The sequence below is a fragment of the Mustela erminea genome, chromosome X (genome assembly GCF_009829155.1).
Source record: "Mustela erminea isolate mMusErm1 chromosome X, mMusErm1.Pri, whole genome shotgun sequence".
In the NCBI taxonomy this organism is placed as follows: domain Eukaryota; kingdom Metazoa; phylum Chordata; class Mammalia; order Carnivora; family Mustelidae; genus Mustela; species Mustela erminea.
Genome location: NC_045635.1, coordinates 123,205,733 through 123,227,026, shown reverse-complemented (window position 1 = coordinate 123,227,026; position 21,294 = coordinate 123,205,733). Strand labels below are relative to the sequence as shown.

At 37.5% G+C, this 21,294-nt stretch overlaps 1 long non-coding RNA gene across 1 annotated transcript; it reads left to right on the top strand.

Annotated features, from left to right (window-relative positions):
- Positions 1-257: 257 nt before the first annotated feature.
- On the top strand, positions 258-20,352 carry LOC116583325. The gene is made up of 3 exons (XR_004282682.1): positions 258-336; positions 16,436-16,557; positions 20,281-20,352. It is a non-coding gene; the product is annotated as an uncharacterized LOC116583325 (long non-coding RNA).
- The last annotated feature ends 942 nt before the right edge of the window (positions 20,353-21,294 follow it).

Here is a 21,294-nt window from a genome sequence, read left to right as displayed (position 1 = left end):
CACCTTATTCTCCCTTCGTGTGGCAAGTGATTTAGTCAGTTATGTATTTTATTCAATACAAACCATCTCTGTCTGTTCAGACTCTTGTAAAACTCATCTCCCTAGCTCTAAAAGTGTTTGGGGTGTTTGAATTTCTTTTACCTACTTCCACCATCTCTCAGTTTCAGTTTTTAAAGGGAATGATGGACCCATGGAGGTCTGTGCCTCCAGAGGAAAATATTGGAAAAGATCCTCTCAACAACAGGAACTCTAGGAAAAAGTGGATAAAATTCAGGGCTGGGAAGGAAAAATTATACACCTCTAAGCTCTAAGCCTATCTTCTCTCTTCCAGACAAGGTAAATAGACTTATATCTTATCTAGGAATGGTGGAGAAAATGGGATTTCTGTCCTGTGAATCCTAGAACTACCTCTAAATTGTCTTCTCTTCTCTCTTGAATTTCCTGCATGTTTACTTTTCTTCTTCTGGGGTTTTGGAGTTAAGTTGTTGAACTCTGAACAAAGGACTTGGAAGGTTGGGGTGCAGAGGGATGTGGTGGGTGTGTTGGAGGAAGCATTATTTTTGGTGGAAAGAAACCCATTTTTAATATGCCATTTTTAAAAACTTGAAATTCAACAGGAAAATGTTGATGAGGTTATCTCTTACTTGAGGAAGAGGAAAAGGGAAGAGGCTTATTATCTTTCAGGCCTCAAAATCAGCACATTATGGATGCAATAAAGTACGGAGATACTCAAAGGAGGGTAAGAGGACAGTGGTATAGTCATTCACATGCTAGAAACTTTGTATTGGATGAAAGTTACATGTTTGTATTTGGGCAGGGCCACCACCTTCAGCTGAGTGTAGTGCCCTACTTGAGAGGGTGTCATTCACATAGACTGGAGCATGATTGTCACCTTTTTGAGTAGAGTAATACACATTATATACAATATATGTGGTGGCTATGGCAGCAAGTATTAGAGCTACATACACAGAGCTGCCCTCCTTTAAGTCAAAGCACCATCCTCCCACTGCTGGGACTCTCATAAGCAGGTCTTGAGAGCAAATCCTAAGGGCTGAGTACTCCTGAGAAAAGTCATACATGGAGGTTTTCCAGGGATTTGTATGCCCTATTCAAAGGAGGTATGCCCACGCAGGTATAAAATTTGTAGTGAGGATGCAGCTTTCCCTTTTTGTGCATTCAGAGGTTATACTTTCTGCAAAACCCATGTACTCTTCATGCCCCCCTGATTTTTCCTATCAACACTCTGTATGCAACATTTGTAAAGTACCCAACCCTTTCCCTTTCTCTTTCCCTTTGGGACTTTTCAAATTCCTTCTCACCTCAGAAGATTTCCTCTATACCTGAAACTTCTTTACTGTCTAGGACTGAAGACAAATCTTTCTTCAGGGATTTAGATGCACTTCCCTACTTAGAAAAATATATATATTTTCTTCCAAAGTATATGTATACAAACATATACATATACCTAAATATTATTCAAAATACATGTTTATGTATATCTATATCAATTCTTTCTGAATTCACCATAACAATACAGGTTAAGAATATGCCTAGAACATTTAATTTGGTTGGTTCCTTTTACTGTATTTAACGTTTTATTTTTTAATTCTGTGAAAAGATGAAGAAATGGGAAAGTACTTATCTCAGACCTCTTGAGAATAAGATTATGTCACTTGGTCTTTTCTCTTCCACATTCCCTGAGTTGTTCCTTCTTAATCCAAAGTCTTCACAAAGAAAAAGCAAGAGTCATAGAGAAATGTATGGCACTATAACCCTGGACATGATCTACAGGACCAGAGAAGTAACTGGGAAGCAGGTTGTATACACTATAGTGCTGGGAAATGGGGTTGGGGAGCTACCATTCTGAGGCCTCCTTCCAGATGAGATCACGTAAACCACATTGCATCAGCACACTGAATGGGCAAGTGGTTGTTTTTGGAATTTTGCTATTATCTCCAGATCTTGGGGGAAATTTAGATTATGACCAAGAAGAAGGGAATTCCTCTAATTTATCTCCCAATACTATTACATTACTACCTTGTACAGCTAGTGTCAAATGCTCAAGAGGAGTGCTCCCTTCTCATGAGCTCTATGGGTTTCTCTGGGTGGAAAGTCTCATACCCTCAGATTTGTGCCAGGCAGTGACAATGATGCCATTGTAAATTGTTCTCAATTTGATTCTATGCTTATTTTTGAAAAGGCATGAGAGTTTATGTTTGAGTGTATATATGTTGGTGTTCATAAATTAGTTGATTGGCTCATGTATATATCACATTGTTTGAATTTGGTTTTTAGCTTTCAGATGCTTTTGGTTTAGTAATAATTGTTTATTTGGACTTTGGAACCTGGTTTTATTATTTGTTTACTTATTTGCTTTTGCAATTATTTTGTTTATACTTTTGCTTTTATTTACAGAGTCTGTGTATGTGTTTTTAAAATTTGGTTTTTGCATTTTTAATTAGTGTTTTTTGTTTCTAATTCAGTGTGCATGATATTTTGTGTGGTTTTTATTTGCTTGTATGCTTGAGCATTTTTTAAGTTAGAATTTTGGCTTGCTGTTCAGTGAATATTTGGGTTTTAGACTGGGTATTATTCTTGAATTATTCATATTTGTTCAAGTCTGGATTCCTTTTTTATTTGATTTTTATTTGTTTATGTGTTTTGTTTAATTTGTTCAGAGAAGTGCTGTGGAGTTTTAGCTATGGTTGTGTGTATGTGTGTTTTTGTTTAGGTATGTATTTTCCTTGTGTTGTGGGAATTTAAAATTTGTATGATTTTTCTTTTGTGGGTTTTGATGGTTTTTTCCCTTGAATATTTTTGTGGGGCTCTTTAATTTTTGTTTTGTGGATACTTATGTGTTTGTGTTATATTTGGGGTCTGGTTTGTTCAAGTTTTGGGAGTTCATTTGGGTTTTTTACAGTTTGTGCCAGTGTGTACACTCATATGGTTTGATATTTGCCATATGTTTTCTTATCAACATAGTCAAATATTGTTTTTGTTTGTTTTTTTCTTGGTTGCCTTATTTGTTTATTTACTTAATCCTGTTTATTAAGCTTGGATTATATGATGGAGTGTAGAGATTTTTTTAATCTTATTGGTTTTGTTTTATTGTTGATTTATTTGTGCCTTGTTTTTCTGATTGTTTTTTCAACTGTAAAGATTTTGGCACATTGGGGTATGTTTTGTTTTATTTAGGGATGGATTATTTGTTCTTTATTGGGCTTTTTAGCTTATATTGTATTTATTTTTTGAATTGTGTATATGAGTGTGTGTTTGTTATCTGAGAGTTTTTGTGTTAATGGATTGCTTAATTTGGGAGCATGATTTTATTTTTGACTATTCCAGTTCTTTGCTCTTCCATTTGAAAAAGGTTATTAAGGTATTTGGTATGAAATCTACAATTTGTTACATACTGGCATATTTATGTACTCATGAAATCATCGCCACAATCAAAATAGGCAACATTATCCACTGTCGCCAAAAGATTCCTCCTGCCCTGAGTGATCCCTCATTCCTTCCCTTCTCCCTACCTACTTGCCCAGGCAATCCTTGAGCTGCCTTCAGTCATTAGAGATTAGATTTTAGTTTCCAGATTTTTATAAGAATCGAATCATGGAGTATATACCATTTTTTGTCTAATTTATGTCCCTTAATATAATTATTTTGAAATTCATCCATACTGTTAGATAAATCAAGAGAGAAAGTTAAATAAGAACTCCACTACCTGGGCGCCTGGGTGGCTCAGTGGGTTAAGCCTCTGCCTTCAGCTCAGGTCATGATCTCAGGGTTCTGGGATCGAATTCCACGTCAGGCTTTCTGCACAGCAGGGAGCCCGCTTCCCCTCTCTCTCTGCCTGTCTCTCTGCCTACTTGTGATCTCTCTCTCTCTGTCAAATAGATGGATGGAATCTTAAAAAAAAAAAAAAAGCTCGGGAGAAGGGGGTGGGATTATGGACATTGGGGAGGGTATGTGCTTTGGTGAGCACTGTGAAGTGTGTAAACCTGGTGATTCACAGACCTGTACCCCTGGGGATAAAAATATATGTTTATAAAAAAAAATTAAAAAAAAAAAACTCCACTACCTCTGTCTTCAGGTATCCAGTCCAGTGAGAGGGGTATTCTCCTGTTTCCCATTTCTATATTTTGCAGTAACTTCTTTTGATTAGCTAGTCATGAATATTCTATCATTTACTACCTCCCTTTCTCTGTTCTAAAAAACTCCCCAGGGATGCTTGTGGCAGGGAAATATTAGCTACTTCATCATCAGAACTATCCTAGTAGTTGTCATGGACTTTAAACCAGTATTCTCAAAACATTGTCCTCAAAATCAGTACAAGTCTAAATCATGGCAACAAAATGGGGGACTTCAGGTTCAGACAAGGTAGCATAGACTGAAACCTACACATATGAGCTAAGTACAACTGTAGTGCTGGAAGATTAACACAAGGAAAACTCTGAAAGATGAAAAGAGGAAGGTGAACTGGTTAGGAAGTTTAAGACTGGACAGTGGCAGAATTGCAGGTTATCTTGTGGCCCCTCACGCAATGGGACAAGTCAACCTAGGCATGAGGTTTCCCAGTCCCCTGCCTGGCAACAGAAGGTGGACTAAATGGGAGTTTTGTTCCTCTCCTTTCAGCATTAAAATGAAAGCTCTGCCCCATCAGAACTGCAGGGTCCTCATGTGGTTTGCCGCAGTTATTCTAAGATTTTTGTTATCGGTGATGGATAATTAAATCAAAGAGACCAACGACTTGAGGACATCTGAATCTCTTCGCTTGACCCAGTCTTCCTTTTTCTTTCAATGAAGAAGAACGTTATAGTTAGGTATGGATTTCCCCAAACCCACTCACTTCCCTATCCACAAGAACTTTAGATTCTGGTTGCTCATCTCTCAAAGTCTTATTTAATTTTGGAAATTCTTTACCCCAAACTTCACTCTGAGATTGCCCATTTGCATGTTGTGAGATTTGAAAACACCTAGAGAGACAGACCGGAAAGTTGGGAAAAATGCTCTCAGCAAACAGGTCTCACGTGAAAGCCTCAGAAATTCTGTTTTGTAAACCATTACTGTTTGTGTGTATGAGCTGATTTTTTTTCCCAGCACCTGAGGAAGAAGTGGGCTTTCTGACCTCACCATTCTGGCACGTAAATGCGTGCTCTTCTCCCTAAGGAGGTTCTTGCTCTTACTCACTGGCTCTTCTATGGGTTGAAGTTTAGGTAAATAACACTGAAAGAGGCACCAGAGAGTTTGCAGTTCAGGAGCCTGGAGGGCTGAGGTGTTTGAATTTTTACTTAAAGGATTACTTAGGGCCTGGGATGTAATGAGCACTGGGTGTTATATAAGACTGATGAATCTCTGTACTCTACCTCTGAAACTAATACTACACTATATGTTAATTGAATTTAAATAAAAATAATTAAAAAAAGGATTACTTTGGGGATGGCAAAATAGTTTTTAATGAACCATCCCTAATATCATTAATTATTAGAAAATCAATAGGATAATGCCAACATAGATTATTCTTCCTAAGGAAGGGAAGATGGACGGATATTGATTCTACCTTGCTCCTGAAACCTGGCTCATTAAAGATGCAGTACATGAGATGAAACCCAGAGACTGGAAGAGAAAGAGCAGTGGCTTGGGGGTCATAGAGGAACTTTGGTCAAATGTTGGTGCCTATTCATAGGCTTAAATGTTTGAAAGTGGAATGAAAGCTTCATGAAAAAGGTCTTTGAGCAGGGCTGCCACATCCAGCCACTTTGTATACACTGTCCTACTCAAGATGAAGGTATACAGGTAACAGAACTATGAATTTTGTCTTTTTTTTTAAAGATTTTATTTATTTATTTGACAGACAGAGATCACAAGTAGGCAGAGAGGCAGGCAGAGAGAGAGGAAGGGAAACAGGCTCCCTGCTGAGCAGAGAGCCCGACGCAGGGCTCCATCCCAGGACCCTGAGATCATGACCTGAGCCAAAGGCAGAGGCTTAACCCACTGAGCCACCCAGGCACCCCTGAATTTTGTCTTTCTGAAGTGGAATTACACACAACATGTTCATCAACATGTGGTAGTCCTGGGGTTGGGGTAGAGCTTCAAGTTCAGCTGTCCTCCTCTGAGGAAGGCACCACCTCCTCAGTGCTGAGCTATTTCAGAGGACTCTCAGAAGCACATCTAGAGAGGCCAGATCCAGCAGAGGAGGGTTCTTGGAAAAGCTTCTGTTCATATACATTCTCCAGAGATTTACATCCCACTGTTCTGAAAAGGCCTGACCAATCTGGAAAGAATTTCAGAGATGGGTCCTGCTCTGTAGTCTCAGAGTTCCTTCTTTCTGAAGAATTTCCTGTGCTCAAAGCTACCACTCTGTTCTCAACTTAATTCCTCACAGAAGCCTTCTCCTTCATTTTCTGTCCTACCTTAGAATCATCCTCTGCTGAACTCAGAAGCCCTTTACTCTTTCAGAGATTGAATCTAGCTGTTTCCTCAGGGTGTAGAAGCTCTCTCTTCCTCTAAATATCATTTTACATTTTCTCTGGTCGCCATATCAGTAGGAGAGACTAAGATGGTAAACAGAAATTTCCATGCAATAAATAGATTTGCTATTTTTTTTAAGTTTTGTGTAAAGGCATGACAAGATGTGATAATGTACCTCTCAGTACTTTCAAGAATGAGGAAATATTGTGTTGGCTTTTCTCTCTTATTTTCTTTAAATCTAAAAAAATTATTTTAGATTCAACATATAAGTGATACCATACAGTATTTGTCTTTTTCTATCAAGCTTATTTCACTTAGCATATTGCCCTTCAGGTTCATCCTTTGTGTCACCAGTGGCAAATTTTCTTCTTTCCATGGATGAATAACATTGTGATATACCCGTACATACATATATATAGATACATATGTATGTATAGAATACACACCCTCCCACACGCATATATCCATCCCACATTTTCTTTATCCATTTATCCATCAGTAGAGACTTAAGTTATTACATATCTTGGCTATTTTGAGTAATGCTGCAATGAATATGGCAGTGCAGATATTTCTTCCAGATACTGATATCATTTTTCCAGATATATACTCAAAAGTAGGATTGCTGGATCATATGATAGTTTTATTTTTAATTTTTTGAGAAATCTCTATACTGTTTTCTATAGTGGCTCTACCAATTTACATTTCTACCAGTAGCACACAAAGGTTTCCTTTATTCCACAACAGAAAAAAAGTTTTTATATAAATTCCAGTTAGTTAACATTCAGTGTAATATTAGTTTCAGGTGTACAGTTTAGTGATTTGAAACTTACAAATATCACCCAATGCTCATCACAGCAAGTACACTCCTTAATCCCATCACCTAGTTCACCAATCCCCCTACCCACCTCCCCTCTAGTAACCAGCTGTTTGTTCTCTGTAGTTGAGTCTATTGCACATTTTCGCCTTTAATTATCTCTTCTCCTTTTGATGATAGTCATTGTAACAGGTGTAGAGTGATACCTCATTGTGGATTTCATTTCCATTTTCCCGATCATTAGTGATGTTGAGCACCTTCTCATGTACCTATTGGTCATTTGTGTGCCTTCCTTGGAAAAAGTGTCTATTCAGGTCCTTCCCCCATTTTTAAATTGGATTATTTGGGAGGGGGTTGTTTTTGTTTTTGTTTTTGTTTTTGCTATTGAGTCATATGAGTTATTTATGTATTTAGCATTTTAACCCTTATCAAATAATGTGGTTTGCAAATATTTTTTCCTGTTCCATAAATTACCATTTCAATTTATTATGTCTTTGCTATGCAGAAGATTTTTAGTTGATGTAATCCCACTTGTCTAACTTTTGTTGTCCGTAATTTTTTTTAAGATTTTACTTATTTATTTGACAGAGATCACAAGTAGGCAGAGAGGCAGGCAGAGAGAGAGGAGGAAGCAGGTTCCCCACTGAGCAGAGAGCCCGATGCGGGGCTCGATCCCAGGACTCTGGGATCATGACCTGAGCTAAAGGCAGAGGCCTTAACCCGCTGAGCCACCCAGATGCCCCTGTTGTTGGTAATTTTGTTATCTTATCCAAAAAATCATTGCCAACATCAATGTCAAGGAGCTTTTCCCTATTTTTTTTCTAGGATTTTTACAGTCTTCTTTTCTTTTTTGAGCTCATCTATTTTGAGCCAATTTTTGTGAGTGGTATAAGGCAAGGGTCCAATTTCATTCTTGGGCAGTTGAATATCCAGTTTTCCCAAAACCATTTGTTTAAACTTTGTGTAGTTTCCCATTGTGTGTTTTTGACATCCTTGTCAAAATTAGTTGACCATGTATGCATGAGTTTATTTCTGGGCTATTCTGTTTCTTTGGTCTATGGGTCTGTTTTTATGCCAGTTCTCTTATTCATTTTGAGGTATGACTCTTAACCCAGGGTTCTCAGAGGAGAGAGCAAGAGAATGAGCAAACACCAACCCCTGAAGATCATTACTGGACTGAAGCATAACCTGGAAACCAAGATATAAATGTTACCTTTCTATGTGGGGGGATGGGATATAACCTGATAACTTGATGCCACATCACCTTTCAGGTAATCTCTTTTAAATCATCAGGGTATTGAGTTGGCAACTGATGTTTGTGGATTTTATTGTCAATCTCTAAATCATCATAGAACACAAAAGCCTCACCTATAGCATGAAGGAAATTCAGCTGTAGTGAAAAGAGAAATTTTTCCACTTTGTGTGCTAACATTGTCACCAATGTAGCACATCTGTTTACTTCTCATGGTGTACACTTCTCTCTTACCTGAATTATTGGCACTTCCCTGTACAGTAAGGGTCATTTAGCTCTAATATGTGCTAGGTTGCAACAGGGATTCATGTTCATTCTCTGCTTTTGTTTTTATTGAGGAGTGAAGTCATTTTTTTGGTGTGTATGTTTTGGGGTTTTGTATTTCTGTAAGGATATACTCTCTTTTTTGATGGGGTAATTTTTTATGTATGGAATTCTTGTTTTGTTTTGTTTTTATTATGTTCAGTTAGCCACTGTGTAATATATCATTAGTTTTTGATGTAGTGTTCAATGATTCATTAGTTGCATGTAACACCCAGTGCTCATTACAATGCGTGCCCTCCTTAATGCCCATCCCCCAGCTACCCCATCCCCCACCCCCCTCCCCTCTGAAACCCTCAGATCTTGTTTTGTTTTGTGATCTTTTTGTACATTTAAATTTGGTCAGTGTATTCTTTTTTGTTGTTTTCTTTGCTTGTTTGCTTTTTGGGTTTGTTTCCTTGGGTTTTGTGTATCTGAATTTCTTGTATTTTTAAAATACAAAATATATTTTTGTATATACAAAAATATACATCCTTTTTTTTAGTTCCCCAATGATTGGTATTTTTTATGTGTGTTATTTAGAATACTCAGTAGTATTTTTAATTCTTTTATTGTTTTCAGTGCACTGTCTTTTGGTTTGTTTTATTATCTACATGTTTATTTGCATATATTTCTATGTATTTCCATGTGTTGCTTTTTCTGCATGTCGATTTTCAAGTACATAGTGCTGCTCCTTCTGCTGTTTAAGACCTCTACCTCTTTTCAGACAATGCCGGGCTAAAGCCCACATGGTGGTATACAGAAGAATAGACGTGTGAAGAAAAAAATTCTGTCCAGCACTGTTCTGAGTTCTATCGGGTCTGCAATATCTAGATATAATGAGTGAGTTAAATTATACTTTCTACTTAACAGCTGACTTTTGGGAAATAAAATAGTTTTTTATGTGCCCACTCTATTAAATTGAAAAGTAAAATAATGCAGACAAATATCTTAAAGCTAAGAGGAAGAGGGAAAAGTCAAGGAAGAAGACTTATTCTCAGTCTTAAAATCTGTCCCATGAAATACACAGCAGGTGAAGAGATAAGCTTTCAGGGGAGGGCAAGAGAAAGGGGAGCATAGTGGTTACTTTCCAGGTCTTTTCGGTATATTCTGCTGATTCCTCATTGGGAGTGTTAGGGTGTTGTTTATACTGGCATAGTGATGGGGTTCTGGGGTTTGGGCAGGATCACCACCTTCAGCTATTGTGTGTGCAGTGCTCCACTTCAGGAGGTGCCATCCATGTAACTAGAAATATGATTGGCACCTCTTAGAGTGAAGTAATGTACAACAGGTACAACATAAGTGCTGGCCTTGAGAGATGCAATACCTGTACACTGGTGTTGTTTCTTGAACCTTAGAACCACCCACTCACTCAGTGGTGATTCAATTCATGGGACCCTTTAAAGAGCCTTCTAAAATCTAGGGAAGGAAGGTCCCAGGAAAAGCCTCACTTGTATGTTCTTCAGGCCTTTATATCACTTTGTGAAAAAGGTCAAGCCTGCCACCTCCAGCTAATCTGTGTTCAGTGCCCTACTCAGGAAGGCATCATTCACATAGATTGATTTATGAATGGCGCCTTTCTGAGTAGAGTAATGTGCACTGAGAGCAACATTTGTGGTGGCATTGGCAATGGTGGGTAGAACTTTAGTGACAGAGCCACATTCCCTTGATCCCTGATACCTACCTTTCAGTGGTAAGCCACTTTCCAGTACTCTTTGAAGAACTTCTTCTGAAATGCAATCCAGAATTTAAGGGCTCCTGGGAAAAGTTTCTCATGTAGGTTCTTCAGGTATTTATAGCTCTTTGTCCACAAAAAGACTTACCACACTTGAAACAATATTTGGGATAGGAACAATATCCTCCTTCTCTTGTATGTGTTAGTCTTTCCTGTCTGCGCAACAAATACACTTCCTACCTTCAAAACTCCTGAATACTTTACACCTACTTGCATTCTTCACAATAGTCAAGGCTCCTTGTTTAGGTAGGTCAGATAGCCTTTTGTCCTTCCTTGCTAAATTCTGAACTTTTTAACTCTGTCATGGAGTGAGGCCCTCCAATTCCTTTGAATATTCTTGTGTAATTTTGGTGATACTATCATATCAGAAGATACTGTCATATCAGTCTTGAGAGAGAGAAAGAGAGAGAGGGAGAAGAATTGATTATAAAAAATTGGCTCATATTATTAGAAAAGTTGTTAAGTCCCAGGATCTGCAGGGTAAACTGGCAAGGTAGAGACTGAGGAAACACCAATAGTGTAGTTTCAGTGAAATCTTGCAGGCTTAAGACCCAGGAAGAATTGATGTTTCTTTTTGGATCCAAAGGCAGAAAAAAAAAAAACTGATGTCCTAGCTCAAGGCAGTCAGGCAGGAAGGATTCTCACTTTTATTCAGTGAAATGTGAGGCTTTTTGTTCTATTGAAGCCTTCAACTGATTTCATGGGCTCACCAGCATTAGGGAGGGCAATCTGCTTTCCTCAGTCTGCAATTTCAGTATTAATCTCTTCCAATAACACCCTTATAGGAATACCCAGAATATGTTTGACCAAACATCTGGACACAATGTGGCCCAGTCAAGTTGACACGTAAAATTGACCATCACAAATCCATTCCTTGTCAACTTGGAACCTGTTTGAATCTCCTTAAAGCATACTTAATCTCCAAATATCAAGGTCATAACCCTGCCTAGCATGATACAATTATCCTGCATATAATTGAAAATGCACTAACTTCTTCCCCACATAAGGAGGTACGGTCTTTGAATGATGTTTACTCTTCTCCTTGATATCCTTTAACTGAAATATGATATAGCATTTAAAATATTTAATTACTCTGACATAAAGTTAATACATCTTATGTTACATGATAGGGAGACAAGCGATGGTAGAAAATAAACACATTTGCTATATAACATACATGCATATATTCACAACAAGAAGAAATACTCATGACAATTGCGCTTTGCTGTAACTTGTTACATGGTTGTACCTATTATTTATAACTGCCTTCTTCCACTATCCATGCTATATTCCCTCTGCCTTCATTTCTGAAGGGTCTGGGCTATTAGTAGTCCTGCCTGGATTGGGTTGTTGTAGCTTTCCATTCACCTTAATCATGCGCCTGCAAAAAATAAGAATCCAAGGCCAGATGACTTCCCAGAGGAATTCTTCCCCCCCCCAGAGGAATTCTAACAAACATTTAAAGAAGAAATAATACCTATTCTTCTGAAGCTGTTTAAAAAAGAAAAAAAGAAAGAAATGGGAGGAAAGCTTCCAAACTCGTTCTGTGAGGCCAACATTACCTTGATCCCAAAACCAGATAAAGACTCCATCAAAAAGGAGAATACAGACCAATATCTCTGATGAAAACGGGTTCCAAAATATTCACCAAGATACTAGCCAGTAGGATCCAACAGTACATTAAAATGATTATTCACCACCACCAAGTGGGATCTATTCCTGGCCTGTAAGGGTGGCTCAACATTTGCAAATCAATCAGTGTGATACATCACATTAATAAAAGAAAAGATAAGAACCATATGATCCTCTCAATAGATGTACAAAAAGCATTTGACAAAATATAGCATGCTTTCTTGATTAAAACTGTCCACAGTGTATGAATAGAGGGAACATACCCCAATATCATAAAAGCCATCTACAAAAAGCCCACAGTGAATATCATTCTCAATGGGAAAATCTGAGAACTTTTCCCCTAAGGTCAGGGACATGACAGGGATGCCTTCTTTTACCACTTTTTTTCAACATAGTACTAGAAGTCCCAGCCTCAGCAATCAGACAGCAAAAAGAAAAGACAGTCAAATGAGCAAAAACGAAGTCAAACTCTCACTCTTTGCAGTTGACATGATATTTTATGTGGAAAACCGAAAGACTACCCCAAAATTGCTAGAATTCATCCAGCACTTCAGCAACAGGGCAGGATATAAAAATCAATCCACTGAAACCAGTTGCATTTCTATACACTAACAATGACGCAGAAGAAAGAGAAATTAAGGAATTAATCCCATTTATTATCAAATTAATTTAATTAAATTAAGGAATTAATACCATTGTTTCCCAAAACTATAAGATACCTAGGAATAAATCTAACCAAACAGGTAAATGATCTATACTCTAAAAACTGCAGAACACTTATGAAAGAAATTGAGGAAGACACAAAGAAATGGAAAAATACTCCATGCTCATGGACTGGAAGAATAAATAATGTTAAAATGTCTGAGCTACCCAGAGCAATCTACACATTCAATGCAATCCCTATCAAAACACCATCAACTTTTTTCATAGAGCTGGAACAAATAATCCTAAAATTTGTGTGGAACCAGAAAAGACCCTAAATAGCCGGAGGAATGCTGAAAAAGAAAAGACAAGCTGATGGCATCACAATTCTGGGCTTCAAACTATTTTACAAAGCTGTAATCATCAAGGCAGTATGGTACTGGCACAAAAAAAGACACATAGATCAATTGAACAGAATAGAGAGCCCAGAAATGGACCCTTAACTCTATGATCAACTAATCTTCAACAAAGCAGGAAAGAATATCCAATGGGAAAAAGTCAGTCTCTTTAGTAAATGGTGTTGGGAAAATTGGACAGCCACATGCAGAAGAATGAAACTGGATCATTTTCTTATACCATACACAAAGAAAAACTCAAAATGTATGAAAGATGTCAGTGTGAGACAGGAATCCATCAAAATCCTAAAGAACACAGGCAAGAACCTCTTCAACCTTGACTGCAACAACTTCTTACTAGACATGTCTCCAAAGGCAAGGGAAACAAAAGCAAAAATGAACTATTGAGCCTTCATCAAGATAAAAAGTTTCTTCACAGCAAAGGAAACAGTCAACAAAACTGAAAGGCAACTTACGGAATGGGAGAAAATTTTAGCAAATGACATATCAGATAAAGGGCTAGTATCCAAATTTATAAAGAAACAAACTCAACACCCAAAACCCAAATAATCCAATCAAGAAATGGGCAGAAGACATGAACAGACATTTCTCCAAAGAAGACATACAAATGGACAGCAGACACATGAATAAATGCACCATATCGCTTGGCACCAGGGAAATACAAATCAAAACCAAAAGGAGGTACAACCTCACAATGGTCAGAATGGCTAAAATTAGCAAGATAGGAAACAATAAATGTTGGCAAGGATGTGGAGAAAGGGAAACCCTCTTACACTGTTGGTGGGAATGCAAGCTGGTACAACCACTCTGGAAAACAATATGGAGTTTCTTCAAGAAGTTAAAGTTAGAGCTATCCTATGACCCAGCAATTGCACTACTAGGTATTTATCCCACAGACACAAATGTAGTGATGCAAAGGGGCACCTACACCTCAATATTCATAGCAGCTGTGCTTGCTTTGGCAGCACATATACTCAATATTCATAGCAGCAATGTCCACAACAGCCAAATTGTAGAAGTATCCAGGATATCCATCAAAAGATGAATGGATAAAGAAGATGGTGTGTGTGTGTGTGTGTGTGTGTGTGTGTGTGTGTACACACAATGGAATATTACTCAAACATCAGAAAGGATGAATACTTACCATTTACCATTTACATTGACATGGATAGAACTGGAGGGAATTATGCTGAGCAAAATAAGCAATCAGAGAAAGACAATTATATGGTTTCACTCATATGTGGCATATAAGAAACAGTGCAGACGATCACAGGGGAAGAGAGGTAAAAAAGAATGGGAAGTCATCAGAGATGGAAACAAACCATGAGAGACTCTTAACTATGGGAAATGAACAGGGTTGCTATTGGGTGATGGACATTAAGTAAGGCACCGATGTGATAAACACTGGGTGTTTTATGCAACTGATAAATTATTGAACATTACATCTGAAACTAATGATGTACTGTATATTGGCTAGTCGAATTTAAATAACAAAAAATACATGTAAAAAAATCACAGAGCTGTTAATACTAAGAGATGCCCTATGGGATCTCCTGTATTCCAGACACACTTTCCCTTACCTCCACTGTAGAGTAGTAGTCCAATCTCTCCTTCATACTCAGGATCAGTCATACCAGCAAGCACAGGAACTCCCCAGTCAGACCTCTTGAAAATTAGGAAATATTATATTGGACTTTTTTTTCTCTATGTTTTGGGAGTTATGACTTTTTAACCACAGCTTTTTAGAGGGACAAAGACAGAAATAGAACAATGCCTCTTTTACTTTGGCAAATGGTGACCATGTCTGTACTTTCATGGGGTAAAAGATCTGATCTCCTGCCATGTGCTAGGTTGCTGCAAAGACTTTTTTGAAGCTACTGAGGGGTATGTGAAGCAGAGAAGGAGAAGTTTTACTCATGCTTGTGGTTAAAGGAAATAGTTTTGAGATGTTATTTTTTTCCCTTGAGAATTTTGGAGAGTTATGCCCAGGGCTCAAATACTTCAAGGACAAGAGAAGCAGACAAAAGAGAAAATGATATATATCAATGTTTCCATAGAATCAGACTTTAGTTATTGTTCATGAATTTCAGCAATTCAAAGGAAAGGATCAAGAAATTTGGAATTATTTTGTTCCTTGAAATATGTTTCCTTGACCATGAATAAGCACTGATACTGAGCTGTGTGCTTCCCTCTCTTTTGGGGGTTGTAGACATTTAGTTGACTGATGGGAATAGTGCACAGGTATATTTGATAATAAAAATCTTCATTATTTTCCCATATCAATGTAAAAGAAGTACATGGCTACTGTGCAAGATGCTTTTAATTTTTCATTCTCACTAAACTAAATGCAAAATGATCAAGACCAGTAGTGTATGCTTGGAAGGAGGAAATTTTGCCTAGCTGTCTGCTAATGAAGTTTCATCATGTCTATAGCATCTACATTAGATGGGGTATGTCTATACTGTATTCTTTTATTTCTATTAGGATTGCTTTGGGAAATTAGGGAGAAAGTCATGTATCTAGAACTGGAACTAGGAAGAACAAAACAGAGTCTAGGAGGCCTATTTGTCCTGGGAATTTCCCTTGAGAGTATGAATTTATGGTCCTAGTATATCATAAGTCTTCTTGTAATACACCAAAATTTCAAGGAATGTATGGTGTTTCTTGCATTTAAGGGAGAGAATTTATTTTACAGACAGTTGAAGACAGGGACCACATATAGACTGGAGGACTAGGAGACATCCAGATTACATTTTCCTTACCCTTACTTTATATTTCCAAAGTAATGAATGTAAATAATATTAAATTACTATATTAGATAAATGTATTTACACAAATCCTCTTATATCTCTCCCCTCAAGAACTTCTAGAAACCACTTTCCATATTATTAAGCCAAACTTGCCTTTAGTCTAGCATTCTCCCTTGTATTTCCTTCTAGTTTTTTCAGGTTCAGTTTGGCAGGAAAACACAGGCACCTAGTAGTAGCATGTGTCACAGAGAGCAAAAATGCAGAAACATGCTGCTCATAGCAACCATGCATCCAAAGAAAGGTTCACAAAAACCAGGAGCTGAGAGGAGAATAAGGCCATCCCTAGGCACCAAGGACATTTTCTGTCTTGTTGATCACTCCTGATAAAATGTTCTGTTTTGTTTCTTTTTTTTTTCATTCCAGGGTCTGAGGAGGAAAAGCTATCTCTACTCTCTCCATCTCACCAACTACTGATTATTCTCTCATTCTTTGCTTTCAAGATTCTCTGTTTTACCTGCTTAGTTGGGGTCTCAGGAGGAGTTGAGGTAATTACTCTGGTAGAGTGACTCAGATCATTAGGTGACAAGGCAGAAGCACATAAGATGGAATGTATTTCCTGCTTAGCTATTGGATCTGGGGAATGCAAACCACTTGTTTAATACACATATATAACAGTGGGAAAAGAATCCAGATAAGATGTATGAAGATATCTCTTCCATGAGCAAGAAAACTTAAGAAGAAGGCTGAATCCCTCCCCAACTGGCCTCATGGTGTCCCAGCGGTCACAAAGCCTACCCTGTTACCTGGCCAGAGCTCTCTGTGCCCCTTGGCCTCAGGAGCAGCATGTCCCCTAGTGAGTTCTGACACTGACCATCAGCCATTACCTAGACTCAAGGGAAATAATGATCAAGGTATGTTGGTTGGTCAGGTATATGAATCACATGTTTCAGGATACTGTAAGATACTCTTCTGATATTGAAGACAAGAGGTGGAGATGCTCATTATCCAGCTGTGGTTAATGCCATGAGCTTTTTAGAGACCAACATGGAAATGAGACAATATTTCAATGTGTCCCCCAGTAAAGTACTATTTTGATCCTATACTCCAAACATCAACCTTGACAATTCTCCAGTCCCCGTCTCAACCTGAGTTTGTCTCCATGAAACAGAATCTTCATGCCAGGATATCATGTGAATCACTTAAGGATTTTATTGTCATGTTATTCTCTAGGAAGATTTTGAGAAATTATGACACATATTGAAATGATTGATCTTTATACTTAAAAATATATCTCTCGTGTAGTTGATTGTCACTTTTCTTTAGGAGAAGAATAATGATTTTATACTGTTTCCTCTGAACATTTGGAAACCCGTGGTACTAGGTATGAAAACTGAAAGGGGGAAGGATATGTAGAAACAACAGTATACTTGTATGCCTGTATATTTTAGTATGTATGTAAAAATTGTAGCCCAGAGCAGCTTTTGAGATCTCATGACTACTACCAGTAAAAAAGTTGGTAATACAAAGAATTACAAAAGTGCTAAATGCTACCCAGTGTTCTTCAAGACTGTTTTAGGAAATTCATTATTTTTATATATCAAGATTAGCATTATGTTGGCCACCTATTGGGCACTCAATAACTTTTTGCTGAATGAATGACAGATTAAGTATCTTTAATTTTTTTATTATTAATTTATTTTCAGCATAACAGTATTCATTATTTTTTCACCACACCCAGTGCTCCATGCAATCTGTGCCCCCTATAATACCCACCACCTGGTACACCAACCTCCCACCCCCCCGCCACTTCAAACCCATCAGATTGTTTTTCAGAGTCCATAGTCTCTCATGATTCACCTCCCCTTCAAACTTACCCAATCCCCTTCTCCTCTCTAACACCCCTTGTACTCCATGCTATTTGTTATGCTCCACAAATAAGTATCTTAATTTTTAAGAAACTGCAGTAGCTGCAGTAGAGCAATCAGCAACTTGTGACAAATCTGTTTTATTTTTAATGCCATATTTTGTGAATTTAGTCTAGATGATTATAATATAAATAAAATATAATATTTATTGGTTACCATATACTAGATGTTCTTTTCAGTGTTATCAACTCATTTGATTATTCAACAACTACTGTCATTTATTACACAGATGAGGAAACTGAGACTCAAAGAGGTTACAGAGTTTATTCAAGGTCGTACAATTTTAAATGGCAGAACTGTTGTTCTAAGTAACCAGAGAGGATAGAGTTTCTGTGATCTAAACCACAACACTCTACTGCCTCTTGACATGAGGGTTTTGTAGGTTAAGAGGGCGATGCAAACCTTGGAGCCTCCCAGAGTGTGTCAGAGGAAGACTTCAGTTTGGGACTTCAGTTAGTTGAAATACACACACGCGCACACACACACACACACATACACACAAATAAGTAAATGAATAGATATAGCTACACATACACAGAGAGATAAGTGCATGGTGTGTATATATTCTACCTGATACATATGTACATATATGTGCATAATGTTATTATGTATATAAGTGTGTGTGTGTGTGTGTCTGTCTGTCTGTCTGTGTGTATAAAATGAAATGGGTGTGATGGTCCATAGGTTCAGAAAGACTATATAGCTGCTACCTGAAGGGAAAATTCTGAGGAACTTTGAGGACTTCAGTATGTGATAGTTATTTAAAAAATATCTACTGGTCAGCTGAAAAAGTTTTGAAGGATTAATCTGATTATTAGTCATCTACCTGTGATCATGTGGGTAGTAAGGTATAAAATACCTCTTTTCTGACTCTATGCTTGGGATGCCATATTACCTAGTCTCTGCTGGCAGCAGCTTAAATGAGAAAGAGTGTCTGGAAACCCAGAAGAAAAGATATCACAAAAATGGCTCTAAAAGCAGATAGTCAATTCATTAAAGGGAGTGTTGTGGCCTTGTCAAATTTGCATTACTCCCCCTTCCATGTCCCCAGATTTCGCTGATTTTAATATGTAGTTTGAATAGGTTATCACTAATCAAAACTCATTGGTATGGAGGAGAATCTTTTTGTTGTTGTTGACTTATGTACAGTTGCTTTATTTCTATATGAGAAATTTACTTTTTAATTATTTTATATTCTGGGGGGCTGTCTTTCAGGTCTTCTAATGCTCTTTGCATGAGGCACTAAATAAACCCCAAGGTTTTCATAGCAAAAACGTAATAGGACTTATGAGGAGACTCAGATCAGTTGCTGGGTTTATTTATTTGTTTACATATCCAAGACAGGTGCTTTTTCAATGTTATAGGTAGGTTCTTAGATAAGTATCCAGCTGTTATTAAGAAGAATGGATCAGGGGTGCCTGGGTGGCTCAGTGGGATAAGCCACTGCCTTCAGCTCAGGTCATGATCTCAGGGTCCTGGGATCGAGTCTCTGCTCGGCGGGGAGCCTGCTTCCCTTCCTCTCTCTCTGCCTGCCTCTATGCCTACTTGTGATTTCTGTCTGTCAAATAAATAAATAAAATCTTTAAAAAAAAAAAAAGAAGAATGGATCATAATAGTGACACATTTGTTCCTTTAAACATGTCAAGGCATTTGCAGAATGTCTTTAATGTGCAGATTTGGGATATGGGTGATATAAAATTGAACAATAACTGAGCCTGCCTTCAGGGAATCTTCACTCATGTTAGAGAGGCAGAGGCATGTAAATTAAAAAGTAAAATAAACAGAGGAAGTTTTCTCTCCCTTGGTAGAGATGGAATGTTCATATTGACCAGATCTCAGGACTTGAGATCATTCAGTTCCCCATCTCATGCAAAGCTCACCACTTCACTAGCAATTGGCCTCTCAAATACTACAGAATTAAGCTATCTGTCTCAGAATTTAAAGGAGGTACTTTTCCCCTGATATATCTGGGTAAAAGATTTGTGCTCATTACTAAAATGTATAGTCATTCTGAGTTGAGAACTTCATACCCTATTGCTTAGGTTCTAATTATGCATAAATGGGTAGCTCTTTCCCCCAGAGGGCAGGTTAGTTACAGCTGGCAGTGAACACAAAGAAATGGTCAGTGCTTTCTCCAAACTCACCTATAATTATGGTTCTGGAAGCTACATATAGCTCACAGACACTTCTGATGTTAAGTTTTAAAAATATTATATGAGAAGGGACTAAGTGACAAAAGGATCATTTGAATATAAATAAATATTATAGCTCTCCTGAGTATGAATAAGTCACTCATTGGATTTCTTCTCCTAATTTTTCTTGGACTATTCCTTCTTGACTGAGGACCAAGAGAGAATGAGACTAGGTGGAGAGACAAGATACTGCCCACAAGCCACCCTTTTAGACATGATCACAGAACTGAAACAATGTCTGAAGGGTAAGTTTTAAATATTACATTGTTCTTTTGGGAAATGGGGTAAAAATTGGTGTCATCTCTGAAATAAGCTCATTTATACTATTTTAGCTTTGACAGTTATGCTTGTGAATTTCTGTGCCCAAATCTAATAACCATATAACTCACCTCACTTCAAGCTGTGTGGGGAAATTTCAATTGTTATATAGAGAAATTGTTCTTTGCCTCGGGTTCCTACTGTGACTGTATCCTTCCATGCCCCTTCCTGACCTCTCAGTATGTCCTGTGTGCTTGTCTGTGAGAGTGACTACTCTGAATTTTTTTTCACTTTGGTATGTTTATATAGTAGTGGTAAGAGTAATATATATGTTGGACATTGGGGAGGGTATGTGCTATGGTGAGTGCTGTGAAGTGTATAAACCTGGTGATTCACAGACCTGTACTAATACAGGTCTAATAATACATTATATGTTTATTTAAAAAATTTAAAATAATTAAAAAAGAATTATATATGCGTCTTTGGTTTGAGGTTGTAATTTTAAGTGGATGTGCTTATGTTGTGTGGATACTTTTATGGGATTGGTTTTGATATTTAGTTTATGACATTTAGTCTTTACATTTTCTTATATTATTGTTATATGTTCAAGTTTGGTTTTAAAATGTTATTGGGTTTGGTTTATTAGTATTTAATTGAGTATTAGATTAGAACTCTTAAGAATGAGATCTTATATTGGTTTTATTTGCTCCTGTATTTTTCTTTGATTGTCCCTATTCATATCAGGGTCCCAAAAGGCAGAAACTGAGAAGCAGGTTATATATTTTATATATCTATGTTAGGAAAAGCAGTACACCCTGTTACTTCTTTGCCCCCAAGGTGATCCTCCTCAAACCACATCAATATGTTGCCTTGGTAACTACTATTTGTTATGCTTTTTTTTTTCAGA